This window comes from Pipistrellus hanaki (assembly GCF_964339955.1).
Source record: "Pipistrellus hanaki genome assembly, chromosome: 5".
Lineage (NCBI taxonomy): Eukaryota > Metazoa > Chordata > Mammalia > Chiroptera > Vespertilionidae > Pipistrellus > Pipistrellus hanaki.
The window spans coordinates 51,202,731-51,217,370 of NC_140507.1; the positions used below are offsets into that span (position 1 = coordinate 51,202,731).

General features: G+C 41.6%; 1 protein-coding gene across 3 annotated transcripts in view; it reads left to right on the forward strand.

Moving 5' to 3' along the window:
* Positions 1-2,433: 2,433 nt before the first annotated feature.
* Positions 2,434-14,640, forward strand: part of FHIP1A (FHF complex subunit HOOK interacting protein 1A) — a 197,930-nt gene continuing 185,723 nt past the window's right edge. For 2 of the 3 annotated variants that reach the window (XM_084884896.1, XM_084884895.1), the window contains exon 1: positions 2,571-2,760. The gene's annotated coding sequence lies outside the window, so the exon portion shown is untranslated. The other variant, XM_084884894.1, reaches the window with a different exon arrangement.

Here is a 14,640-nt window from a genome sequence, read left to right on the forward strand (position 1 = left end):
CCAGGAATTGAATGGTGACCTCCTGGTCCATGGGTCAATGGTCAACCACTGAGCCATAATAGCCAGGTCCCTTTGGTTTTCTTTATTTTACCTCCATCCTGCTCCTTTTAAAGTCTTCTCCATCTTTATGACAATTTCATCTTTCCAGCTGCTCAGCCCTTCCAAAACCTAGATTCATTTTTGTTTTTTTCCACTTCATACTCTACATCCACTTCCTATCAGCTCATCACCTCCACCCCATCTCCCTGGTCCATGTCACCATCCTCTTACTCCTAAATTATTTCAAGGAATATAATTTCAAGGAAATAATTCAGGAGCAAGATTATTACTGGGTCTCTGCTTTAGCCCTTACCCCCTAGGGCCTATACTCAACCCAGCAAAGTGATGCTAGTCACTTTTTTTTTTTTTTTTTTAACCCCAAACTCTCCAGTGACTCGCAACCCAAAGTAAAATCCTCACCAGATCTGAGTTATCCTTACCTCTGACTTCATCTTCTCCACTTTCCCAGCCTGGGCCTTACGGTTTTTGTACTTGCTTTCTGCCTCAAAAGTTGTCTGCCGCTATACCTTACTCCTTCAGGCCTTTATTCAAATATTACCTCCTTCAGAGGCAGTCTTTGATCATCTTATTTAAAAGAAACCCCCATCAGATTCCTCATGTCCCCTCCCTGCTTAATTTTTCTCCACAGTATTTATAATCATACAGCAGCCCACATTATATTTTCCTACTTACTTGTCATCTGCCTCTCCTACCCGGAAGGTGAACTCTATGAAGGCTAAGATTTTGTTTTCCACTGTGTCCCCCACCTCTAGAAGAATGTCTGGCATGTGTAAAGCATCAAGTAAATATTGGTTGAATAGGGGAATTATTCTCCCACACGCACTTTTAGGGCAGGCCAAGGTGACCTACTGTGCAGAACTTCCCGGCTCCTATTTTCATTTCTATCTCCCTTGACCTTCCCCAGCTTCTCCTTAGGAGCCGCTTGTCTGCACTTGTTTTAGGTGGAAAGGCTGGTGAGTCCTGAGAAGTACTGGCAGCATGGGCACCCAGTGTTTCTGCTGCCGCGCACATGCACCTCAGTGGTGGCAGAGAGCAGCACGAAGCGTGAAGTTTGCATCATCCCATTACCATGGTTGCAAGAGGGAATTAGAAATGACACTCTCTACTACAGAAACCAATTTTGGCGCTCTCTGGACGCCATTCATGGGAATGAAGGGAGGAAGATCCTTCCTCCAAAGGGTAATTTGGTGAGGCGCCAGCAGGATGCCGCTGCGGCCGGACACACTTCCACATCCGCCTTTGCAAGACGTGGTGTGACCCAACCTGCCCAGATTGTGGCTCACCTCAAGTTTCAGCCACACCAACCACAGGGCTCTGAACATGCCAACAGGGCCTCTCACAGGGAACTTGATTCTTCCTCCTGGATTTCACGTCCAGAAAGCAGAGCGCTGACTTCTGCTGCCCTGGCAGGCAGGGGGAGCGGGAGACGGGGGACAGAGAGGAGCGGGGACGGTGCTGCCAGCCTGGCAGTGGGTCCAAATGTCTGAGGGAGGGCAGCGGGCAAACTCAGGGTCTGGGTTCTAGGAAGGAGACGCAGACCAAGGAGCAGTGCCCAAGGCCATCACAAGCAACCAGTGGCGGTAGGGAAAGAATAGCCGAACCGGTTCTCGCATCTGCCAGGGAGCCCGCAGCTGGGGAAAGTTTCCTTTTTTTGCTGCAGAACAGTCCAAAATAAAGAGCACTCCCTTTTGGGGTGCTCTTACACAAATACACACTCAGAACAACTCGGGGACACTGGCTCCCGTTAAACACACACACACACACACACACACACACACAAAACCCCCCACAAACACACAGAAGAGAAAAGCAGCACGCGCCCCTGTCCTGGGGCAGTGAGGTTTGCGGAGACCCAGCCTCGCCTTGCCCACTCCAGGGAGTGTGCCAGGAGCGTACCAGGAGGGGGCCGTTTCCATCCCCTGACTTGGCTCTTTTGGGATTGCACTAACATTTAAACATTCAAACTATGGGGGAGAAGGAGGATTGGGGAGGAGGGAGAGGTGGGGTGGCGAGGAGGCCAAACCTTGGGGAAGGGAGCAATCTTAAGTCTGACTTCTCCACTCGCAGGTTCATTTTCCTGGTTTGGGTGAGTGAAGGAAGGAGCGTGGTTCCTGGAAGGGCCAGCCCCCAAGGGCGAGCTGTCCTCCATTCCGCTGGGGTGTCAGTTTCAGTGGAAACTTTCCCTTGGAGGCTCCTCCTCTTTCACCTTGGAAACAGGCACCTGGCGGGGCGTGGCCTGGGCTTGAGGGGCGTGGCCAGGGCGGGGAGGGCGTGCCCGGGGCTGGAGGGGCGGGGCCAGCGCGCCCCCCGCCTGGAGTGGCAGGTTGCGCCCCGCCCCGGCCTGGCCCGCCTGCCCCTCCCCGAGGAGGGTTCGGAGCGCAGGGGGCGGGGGCGATCGTGGGGCCCGCGGGGCTCGGCCGCCCACTGGTGACCCGTAGGAAAGTTGCTCTCGGACCTTCCCCGGCCTCCTGCTTCCTCCCCCGGGCCCTGACGGTGAGTTGGAGTCGGGCGGGGAGGAGCCGGGCAGTGACCTGCCAAGTCTTGGGCCAGGAGCCGGCTTCCCTTCCCCGGGGGACTGGGCACCCCGGGAGGCTCCGGTCTGGGTCCTCGGACCGGGAACAAACTTTCTGGGTTGTCCCGGGACACTCGTCGGGCAAGCCCAGCACCGCGAGGGGAGGAGGAGCCAGGCCAGGGGGACAGGTACGTGTACGTGGCATGCCGCTGTGCGAGTGGCACTTGAGGATTCTTTCATTTCAGGGGGTTAAGGGGAGGAGGAGCAGAAGTGTCCCTTTCCTGCTCGCCCCCCACCTCCCCGCCGACTGGGCTGGAGGAACAGGTATTGAGGTGGGGGTTGGAGGGTGTGGGGGGAACCCAGGGAAAGTGTCCCTAACAAGATTCGGTGTTGGCCCAGGCACAGCGGGTAGGAGGCGGCTCCCAGAGCTGTGGGACTTGGCATGTCGCAGTGATAACCCTGCGGGAGACACAGCCAGGTTGTTTTGACGGAGAAAGATGTCATCAGGGCTTTACCCCGCTTCCCTGATCCCTGGGGCCCCGAGAGCTGGGTCCTAGGGGAGGAACAGGCAGAGGCACAGAAAATCTAGGGCTCAGTTTCCCTCTCCAAACTCCTGGCTGACACCAGAGACAGAGGCGGCGCCACTTGGAGGTTTGCAGAACTTGACTGGAGGAAGGACTTGCTTGTTTGGTGGCTTGTTGCTCAACTTCATAAGTTCTCAAGTGAACCTGCGTTTAAGTCATGTCTGTTGTTATTGATGGTGTGTGTGTGTGTGTGTGTGTGTGTGTGTGTGTGTCTCGCCTCCACCTCAACAAAGCTCCCTTGTTAACCCCGCTGCTGCTAGAGAGTGGAACTGGCTGCTGTCCTAATCCAGCCCCACCAGAGCACCAGAGCACCAAGGTGTTGGTGGCAGCAGCAGCAGCCCTGTTTTGCTAGGGGCATTGGGAATCCAGTGAGCAGATCTGATGAATTAGCCCAGCTCTGTCCCACTAACCTGGATCTATGCATTCTTAGCAGATCCGGTCTCCACCTTTCAGCAGGTGCTAAAGCCTCAGCTATTTAGGGACCTGCAAAATTCCACATGGAGACAAGGAGCCCCACTCAGAGGACAGGCAGCCCTGAGGAGTACTAGTAAACAATGTATACCTATTGTTGCTTCCCTGTAAATCTGAACTACACCCTGACTTCTGTGAAGGGGTCATGCTATCCAATTAATCTCATTAGGAAGTCAGCTGCTCTCTGCTAGCTTGGATAGCAGCGCTGATGATATTATGTAGGTCATTGAAAAAGAATTCCTGCTTAAGGTGATTACCTTTTATCCTGTTGGTTAATGAGGGAAAAGATTTCCTCTCCTTAGTGCATCTTGCCTGCTTGGCAGGGTCACTTGCCTGACCCTCAAGTTTCTTATATACCTGGAACTAAACAGGATTTTGTCCCTGAAGCTGCCCAAACCTAGTGTACTACAGCTGAAGTCCACATTTGGAGAACTTAACTGGTCTTCTCTGGATGGAATTGAGCAGGAGATTCAGGCAATAAATTGACTCTTTAATCAGCATATTCTTGGCTTCAGATAACTTTTCGGATAATCAAAGGCTGGTTTCGTTCAGCTCCAGTTAATCCCTTTCCACAGAGCTCATAAGAATTGTGTCCATGCTTATCTTGAAATAAACTAAGTTTGGGGTCCCATTTGTTATTTGTCCTATAGCTTTTGGAACAGGATAAACAGTGAAGCAGGTGGAAAAGGCAAGAGAAACCAAATATCAGTGAACCTGATTCAGGAGAAATTTAGCATAGCCTAATGATTTAGGCCACTAGCTTCCTTCTTGCCTCTACATAGAGGCCCTATAAGTTGTACCCCTTTTCATGCAGTCCTTTGGAAGACTAGAAATAAAAGGACTGTTTTACTGCAGAGTCAGAGTAATGCATTGCTGGACAGTTCTTCATGTTAACCTCCCAAGTTTGGTTCAAAACACGTTCTCTGCAGAGTTCTTTCTACCATAGTAGGAAGTCAATAGATAATGTCTGCAAATCAAGAGGCAGATGCACACATACATTATTAGGTAGAGGTACATATTAGAAGAGACAAAAAAAGTTAAAGAATGACTTTTGAAATTATGTTCTTATATTATTTTTAAAAAGAAAATTTGATAAGGAAATCCCCTTTCTTTGAAGATATAAAAATTGCTCTCTTGGGTCACTGCTTAGATGCTTGGTCTTTATTCTGTGTTAGATTTGTCTCATAGGGCAATACATAGGCCTTTTAAGAACTGGATCCTCAGATTCTCACCTTGGAATACAATTTACATCTACTTTGCTCTTACTCTCCTATATTCCCAACTCTTAGGTTTTAGCCTAGCCTAGGTAGGGGAACAGTGCTCAAGAGTGATCAATAGCCGAAATCGGTTTGGCTCAGTGGGTAGAGTGTCGGCCTGTGGACTGAAAGGTCCCTGGTTCGATTCCAGTCAAGGGCATGTACCAGTAGGAGGTGTGCAAGAGGCAGCTGATCCATGTTTCTAACTCTCTATCCCTCTCTCTTCCTCTCTGTGAAAAAATCAATAAAATATATATATTTTTAAAAAAGTGATCAATAACTTCAGGGATGTCATTTATGGGGCTATTTTAGTAAAGACAATAAAAGAAGATTACATTTCTGTAGTGCTTTATGATTAACAAAGTGCTTTGACGTGTGCAGTATTTCTGCATTATGATTGAACCATTTTGTAGTGGGCTCTATTATGTTCAGCCTAGAGGGAAGAAAACAGATGCGATTCAGAGAAAATAAGGAACTTTTAGATTCATATTTGGCTGCTCTCTGTGGTGGACTCAGACCTGAATTTAGGATTTCTGATTTAAATAAGGCCGTGTTTTAAACTTTTTCCTGCTACATTCTGTGAAGTGTTTGGATGTAAAATTGGACCTTAATTTCTTATTAAACAGACTGTCTATATTCAAGACATGTCTATATGTGTATGTAATATTTGTATCTTTTGCATGTCAACAGTGTGGCTGTACCCAGAGAGGTAGGTGAGTTGGGTGAATAAATGTTCCCCATTAGATCAAATAATGAACTTTTGGTAATATCTAAAATTGAAAAAAAACCAGGAAAGAGCAATGTAAGTGTGTGGTTTGCAAATATTGAAGTAATTACTAGAAGAAACATCTTGCAGAGTTGAAGGAGCTTCTTTTGGGGAATGGAACGCAGGATGAAGGGAAGCCAGGCAGGAGTCTGCTGTCTTGGGTAATACCTTATAACTTAATACCTTATATTGTATATTATACACATGCTTATTCTTTTTTAAATTTATATATTTTAAAATATATTTTATTGATTTTTTACAGAGAGGAAGAGAGAGGGATAGAGAGATAAAAACATCCATGAGAGAGAATCATTGATCAGCTGCCTCTTGCACACCCCCTGCTGGGGATGTGCCTGCAACCAAGGTACATGCCCTTGACCCAAATCGAACCAGGGACCTTTTAGTCCCCAGGCCGATGCTCTATCCACTGAGCCAAACTGGTTTTTGGCAATGCTTATTCTTTTTAAAAAATCTGTTGCAAGGACAGAGTAAAGGCCTGTTATCAGAATTTTAGAGTAGAAAGGGATCAGATTATTTACTGTCAGTTCTTTCATTGTGCAGGTGAAGAAATTGAGGTATAGGTGTTTAAATATTTTGTTAAGGTCACATGGCTTTAGAAACAAACTCTTCCAAGCACAAATTCACACTCTCTCCCCAGGCTGGTGGAAATTTTCCCCAGGCTTCTAATTCCTCAATTATCTTTCTAATCAATTCTCTCTTCTCCTATCTAGTTTTTACAATGTTTGCATAGATTATACGATTGTAGATTCAAAATCAATTTCTCTTAGTTTCTCATATTTTTATTATGACAAAACTTCAAATATCTTTAGAGTCAGTAATTTTTAAGTTAAATTTGTAATGACTTTTAGTTAGAATTAGAGACACCTAGACAATTTGTGTGTGATTTTTTAGGAATTGACAGTGTTTTCTGAGTTGAATTTGCTAAATACTGGAATTAGGGCTCAACTTTTATCCTGAGAAGCTATGATGAACAGAAGATGCTGAAGGGGCTTTTCCAATATCTCTGTGTTAGTTGCTTAATTTTGGAGTTCCAAGAATAAGGATACAGCTGATTTTCAAAAGAGTGGTACATTCATGACATTTTAGAGCTATTATATTAAAGTTTTAACACCCCAACTTTTCCTTTTCTTTATGCACAAGATCTTCTTTCATTCCACATATATCACTAACTTAAAACTTTTTTTTTCTGATTACATAAACAATATATATCATTCAACATTTAAACTTTTAGGAAGATGTAGTCTTGAAAATGAAAGTATACTGTAATCTTATATTCTGAAGAAACTACCAAAAACTTCTCTCTTTATTAAAATATATTTACTATTATTGTGAGTGTTAATAACAGCTGAGTTACCACTAACCAACATTCAACTTGGTTTTTGTTTTTAACTTAATATGTCTTGAAAATGTTTTCATGACCATATATATATATGGAGCATCCTGGCTGTATATTATTGCATCACAGGTCATTGAAACAATTGCCCATTGTTAGAAATTTGTGTTGCTTCCCATTTTTCATACCAAGAACAGTGCTTTAGAGAATATCCTTAAAATATACTTGTGCGAGTGTTTTTTTGTAGGAAAGTTTTGTGAACCAGGGATATGAGAATATTAACATTTTAAAATTATACTTCCTGTAATATTGCATTGATCCCCCCTCCTTTTTTTTTTTTTTTTTTCTGAATGCATAAGACTGGAGATAGAAATTCTTAATTCACGACCAGACACTGAAACAAAGGTCATAGTAGCAAAAGGCTCTGAACTGTTAGGTAGGGCTCATCTCATTTCCTCACATTTTAGGTTCTTTTTGATTTAAACTTTTTTCCCTAGAGAAGACAGTAATTGATAACAGCTATAAAAATACTCTGCAGTTGTTGGATGAGCTGCTAATTAGCTTTTATGGAGCATAGTGTTTTTTTTTTTAAAGAACACATTTTCTTAACATTATTCTAGGACATGCCATTAAGGAGTTCAGAGGATCCACTAAGCTGTGCAAAATGAATGTATTTTAGCATCTCTTCTGGTATTTTTAAAGTTTACCTCTATTGAAATATTGGCAATGGGCAAATTTTAAAGTCTTTAGGCTTGTAGAAAGTGCTATGAACTGATTTCACTCTTCTGTATGTGGAAAATGTGAAATAAGATACTTTGGCTAAATTTTGGGCTCATTGAAGCAGGAACATTTCAGGGATTCCTGTGGTAAAGTTTTTATTGGCTATCTTAGAGAGTTGATTAATATTTTTACTGAGTCTAAGCTTTGTTCATAACCAGTCAATTACAGGATTATGTTTCATTCTTCAAAATTAGTGTCTTCAGTTTTGTTTGTGTACATGAAACTTGTACTTAAAAGTTTATACATTTTAGGTTGATTTTCTTTGTAGTATATCAGGATGAGTATAGCAATATTTTAAAAATATGATCTCCCGTGGGTCATTTAGCATGAATACTATGCACAACCTCAAAATAAAATTGTATGCATTTATTTTATTAAATAATGTTATTTTATTTTATTTTTGTATGATAAAATTTTTAAATAAAACTTGTGTGTGTGTGTGTTTATTGATTTTAGAGAGAGAGAGAAAAAGGAGAGGGATAAAGAGATAGAATGCATGGTCGAGAGAAACCTCAATCAGCTGCCTCCTGCATGCCCCCTACTAGTGATCCAGTCCTCAACTCAGGCATGTACCCTGACGGGGAATGGAACCAATGAGCTATTGGTTCATGGATCAACTCTCAACCACTAAGCCACACCAGCGGGGCTTAATAAAACTACTTCTTAGGACAGATGAAATTTTATGCTTGTACATACTCATATTTTCATGGCAAGATGCAACTTAAGGTATTATTCTTGATTATTGCCTATTCTCTATTATGGAGTCACTTTTTTTTAAATAAGTTGAATATTTTAAATCTCTCATAACAATGTGTATGTTATAAAATGTTTACACTTTTGCTTATTTTAGGCAAGATTTTTATGAAAAATCTGACAGTGGGACCTTCATCGACCTTGATTTGCTTCAGAAAACACCAGACTACTTTATTTATCTGCGTTGTATTAAAAACTTAATGGTTGATGAAAATTTCTTATCTGCTTGATTAAGTTTGACCTTGTTTGAATTCTCTCCTTGTACTTCTCCACTGTGTTACTGTTTAGGTTAGGATCTTGCATGTCCTATTTGAAAAGTAGACTCTGGAGTTGCTATAGATGAATCAGTTGTAACTTGTGCTCGAACTGGTTTTGTTGCTACCTTCTTCCTCCCATCCCCCCTTTCCCCCTCCCCCTGCCCAAAGTAATAGTGTTTGCTGATGATCAACCTCTTGGTCATGTTTTAGGGTTAGTTTGTTCACCGAGGAGTGGTAATTCCTTCCCAGTGAATCACACTAGGTTTGAGGAGGCTTCCTGATTCAAGTCGGACTGACTCGACCTGCTGTCCTCCGAGCTTCTGTCAGTATAGGCATGCCAGGAACAGGTTCTCAAGTCGGCTCTCTTTTCTAAGTAGATCATTTCTAAATCTGCATCTCGTTGCTGACTTTTGAAATCCTAGGCTAGGCTTGCTTCTCCAGTTCTTGTTGGATAGGTCTACATTTGGATCCTGACATCAAGTTAAACTCTAGAATAACAAGGGTAACCCTGCATCTTAATCATCTACTATTATAGTTCTAGTAGAGCACCTTCATATTGAATAGAATCTTATACATGCTTGCTGATGATCTGCCTGTTATTATCACATAGGCAATTATAATAAAAAAAATCCTCATGCAAGGATATGTTTTTATTGACTTTAGAGAGAGAGGAAGAGGGAGGGAAGGTGGGAAGGAGGAAGAGAGAGAGAAACAGACAGACATAGATGTGAGGGTGAAAGATGGATCAGTTGCTTCCCGTTCCTGCCCTGACCAGGGATCAAAGTGCAACCAAGATATGTGCCTACTCCAGGAATTGAACCCAAAACCATTTGGTGCGTGGGACAAAACCCCAACCAACTGAGCCACTGGCCAGGGCCAGGCAATTATAATTTATTTATTTATTTATTTATTTAAAATATTTTTTATTGAGTTTTTATAGAGAGGAAGAGAGAGGGATAGAGAGTTAGAAACATCCATCAGCTGCCTCTTGCACACCCCCTACCGGGGATGTGCCTGCAACCAAGGTACATGCCCTTGACTGGAATCGAACCTGGGACCTTTCAGTCCACAGGCCGACACTCTATCCACTGAGCCAAACCGGTTTTGGCTATAATTTTAAAAATCTTATTTCTTGTCCCAGTTTCTCCCTCCCGCCCCCGCAATCTATTTCATACCATAGGCAGTTTGACTTTATAGAGTACAACTTTGTCCATGTTGTTGATCGTGATCCTTGTTGTCTACTGGGTAATGGCTCAACTCAAGGTGTGATGATTAATTTTATGTGCCAACTTGACTGGGCCACGGGGTGTCCACATTGTTCTGGGTGTTCTGTGAGGATATTTCTGGATGAGATTAACATTGAACCTGTAGACTGAATAAAACAGATTACTTTTCCCCATTGTGGGTGGGCCTCCCTTTTAACAAAAAGGCTGAGTAAGGGAGAATTCATTTTCTTTGCCTGTCTTTGAACTAGGACATTGATCTTCTCTGCCTTTGGATTCAAACTTGGGCTTGACCTTGAACTATACTATAGGCTCTCTTGATTTTCTGCTTGCTAACTGCAGATGCTGGGACTTCTTAGCCTTCATAATTACTTGAGGCAATTCCTTATAAAATAAATTAGTGCCTCTGTCTCTTGTCTCTTTCTCCTTTAAGTATATATCTCCTGTTGGTTCTGTTTCTCTGAAGAACCCTGACTAATATTCAGGCATCTATGATCTGCAGTCCTGTGCAGATCCTCTTCTCTGGCTGCCTACTGATCTGTTCTCATTCCTGAGCCACACCCTACCTGTTCCTTTTTCTCGATTTCTGCTGGGACTAATCCTTCCTCCTTCCTGTTATCTCAGTGAGGCACATTCTTCAAAGCCAAGTTCAGAGGCTGGGTTCTCCATCAAGCCTTTCTTGGCTGACTTTTCCTGTAGTAGTTTCCTGGTATCAGAATCTCTGTACTGCAATTATAAAAACTTAGTCATTTGCTGCCTTCTAGTGTTATCTTTTATACATTTGTCCTTCCCAACTAGATGATAAACTTCTTTAGGACCAGGTCCAAGCTCTAGATATCCAAATCCTCCTCTGTTTTTGGTGTTGCCTTACATTTAGTAGGCGGCCAGTGAGTATTTACTGTTATATATACATGTTAAAACACTTAGATCTACCTGGGAAAGGCAAGGTAAATGTGTAGCTTACGTGCCCCCACACTTCCCAATCTTGAGCCTGTAGAAGAAATGTCTAATTTATTTCTCATAGGACCTGGAAGTCTTTATCAATGCAATGCTCAAGGGAAACTCTGCTGGCTGTTTGGGGTTGTTATTAGAAATGAAACCTATATATCATTCTTGACCAAAAAGCCAACTTTTCCTAGGAAAAAAGATTGAGTCATATTTTAAGTCCCATTGAATTAGCCCTTTCCTGAGGTGCTGGCTTGCAACTGTTTTTGCTGTCACCTGCTTTGCTCTTATATCTTGTAGTTCCCTTTGCTTGGCCTCTGGCAATGTCTTTTCATATCTTCCTCCGTAAATATACTATGTAGCACACTTGTGTCAATAATTTTGAACAAGGATGAATAGGAAGAAATTTGGAAAATTATCTAGATGTTTCTAGGCAATTTAGATTTGTCAAATTTTATGCAAATTTCATTCAAGCACAGTATGATTTTTCTGTAATTGAATGGAAGTTTTGAGGATAAGCATTGGAGATCTGACCTCATTCTGCTCTTTGGCTCATCTTTTAAGCCCCAAGTATTGCAAACCCTCTGCCCACAGTATTCATCCTCCTTACCCTGTGCTCCTGCACTTATCATCTAACATATTATGCTTTACTTAATAGGTGTATTGTTTATGGACTGCCTCCCTGCATAAGAATATAAAGCTCCATGAAGGGCTGGGATCTTTGGCCATATTAGTATTGCCTATCTTCGACTATAAGTACCAACATGCAGACCAGTGTCTAACATTCAATAAGTATTTGAATTGAGTGGAAGTTTGCTAACTTGGAATCCTTCACTGCTCCTCCCCCCTACCCTCTTAGTAGTTGTCTAGTCTCTCTGTTATATCCTCTGTAAGGCCTCTGTTTCTTTTTTGCCTTCTTTGTACTGAAGATTGCTCCTATCCAGAGCTAGCTAGTTCTTTCAAACCACATACTACCTGTTTCCCAGGTCTGTAGTCTTTGTAATACCCTTGTCACTAACGGAAGGAATTTATAGTTCCTTAGCTGTTCATAGTTTACAAAGCACTCTCACATATATGATCTCATTTGAGGTATTCTTGAGTCTGTGACAGTGATGTATTCTTTAGGGCCTGCCATTCACCAAAGTATGCAGGTTGGCAAAACCTTGTCCCACCAACGGTGCAACCATTCTTTATTATATGCAAAGCACACACTCCCTGTGGCTTGGCTGTTGCCAAATTATATATAAGGACTATGTTTCTTTGACATCTTCTATCCTTCTCCAGAAGGATATATTGTATAAGGGACCCCTGTAAAGGGATAAAAAGAGAAAGGGAAAAAACAAAGAAACAGACAATCAATAACGTGCATTTATGGGACACGTCAATGAAAGGTACCCAGCTAGATGCTCAACAACTGTTTTTGCCTCAGTTAATTTGCTTGCAGGAACTCCATGTGAAATTGGAGACACAACATGGAAATGGGAAGGTTGGCTAAAGGATGTAATTCATGGAGAAATGAGGGCTGGTGACCTTCAGGTTCTCCACCTGGCCTCTCTCTCTCTGCTAAACTGTGAAGACAGACCATTTTCTTCCTAAAGGCCTTCTGTTCTTGCCTCTAAGTCATGGGAGTGCTCAATAACTATTAGTGTCTAGTAATGACACAAGACTATTCCTCTGAGCAATCAAAGAGCTGTAGGCGTGTCATACATTGACAGGTACTCACAAATCTCTTTTTGCTCTTTTGAAATATCACACTCGGGGGAATTGTATACAACTTGTTATGACAGAGTGGCCTTAAATATTCATTCCTTTTACCTCTTACTTTAAGAGAAATGCCAGCATTTATTCTTTGGGCTGCCAGTAGCAATTTTGGACAAATTGTAGTACAACTTTTTTCAAGGTTCTTATTTTCACATACTTATTTATGTATTAACATATTCATATTATCCTTTCTAATGATGGAGGAACATGAACTTTGAGATGAATGGAAAATCAAGTGTTAAATGGAGTTCCTGGATCTATTGTTCTCTCTGATAATCTAATTAGCAAGTATTTATTATTATGGAAGGCAACGTGGGCATAGTGGAAAGGGGATGAAATTTGAATGAATTTGTGTTCAAATCCCTGCACTGCCTTTTAGTGTGGCTTCATACAAGTTTTTAGTGTGGCTTCATACAAGTAAGTTTCCTGTGATGACCCTTAGTGTCCTCATCTTAAAGTGGAAATTATGCCCATCTCAGGAAGTTTCTGGGTTGGTTAAATAAATTAAGAGATGTGAAGTGCTTTACATGGAAGTAATAATTCATGGTAATTGTTATTTATATACTTAGGCTCTGTTAGCACTTTTCTAGGGACTATCAAGGGGCTTTCAAAAGGTGTGTAAGAAATATATCTGCAAGGCCACAAAAGATGACACACACAAAAACGTGATGAAGTGTTATTTGTACAGAAAGTAAGTACAAGAAACCAGAAAGGTAGAGGTCATTGTGGTCATAGTCTTCAAGAATCATGGTAGAGGTTGTGTTATAAATTGTGTCTTTTGGTTGTAAATTATAGAAGTTAAACTGTGTGGAGGGCAAAGAATTTTCAGTAACCACCAGAGGCTCACCCCAATGACAGCGACTGGCATCCCGCAGCTGTTGCTATAATGTGCGCAGACCACCATCCCGCAGCAGCTGATGCCTGCCATGTTCCTCACATGCCCCCTGGTGGTCAGCGCATGACATAGCAACTGGTTGTTTGGTTGGTGGTTCCGGTTGTTCCGTCTATTTGCATATTAGATCTTAATTATATAGGATTTGTTTCTTTTCAAATAGAAAGCTGCATTTTGTAGATTTTACAGTTGCAAAATCTCAAAATTAGATTGTCTTTTTTTAGCTCATGGAATTAGATTGTAGTTGGTACATTTGTTGTTGATATACTAGGCTGCTAAAACCCACCTCCCCCTCTTTTCTGTTTGTTCTGAGCTGTGGTACAAATTGGTCTGTATATTCCAGACACAAAAGCATGTGGCCAATTTGGTACAAAATTAGACTTTTTCTAATATGTTCATATAATATATAAGGTAGACTACATTAAACTTCTTTTTACATTGCTATGTCATTTGTAATCCAGTCTTATGGGAAAGATGTATTTTTTTTTTTTTTTTTTTTGAGAGAGAGTGGACTAGAGCTGGTATATTATAGTAATATAGATATAAAAATTGCTTTTCCATGTGGGTGAAGTCATTGGTGAAAGAATAAATTTAAATCTTTGTAAGACTCTTGGCCATTCTAGTTGCTTACCAAATGGTTTATTATAAAACTTGATGGTGATTATTAAATTTCTCAGGCATTTCATCCCTTTAAAGTTGTAAAATCACCCAATTTATGTACCCTGTAATAAAGGAGAAATGTTATATGGGAATAATCAAGATAGAGGTTTACATTTCAGTTGATATAGTATCATGGTAATCTGTTCTGCATTTTTTAGTGTTTGCTTTTGTGCAAGAAAGAAATATTTACTTAGTAATATTCTTTAAGATATATGTTCTTCTATTACCTTAGTGTAGCACAATTTTTCAGGAAAACACATTTTTACATAAAATGAAATACCTAAGTTTTGTTTTTCTCTTGGCTGCTTTTTCTTTCTTTTTATTTATTTGTTAATTCTCACCTGAGGATATTCTTTTTCCAATGAT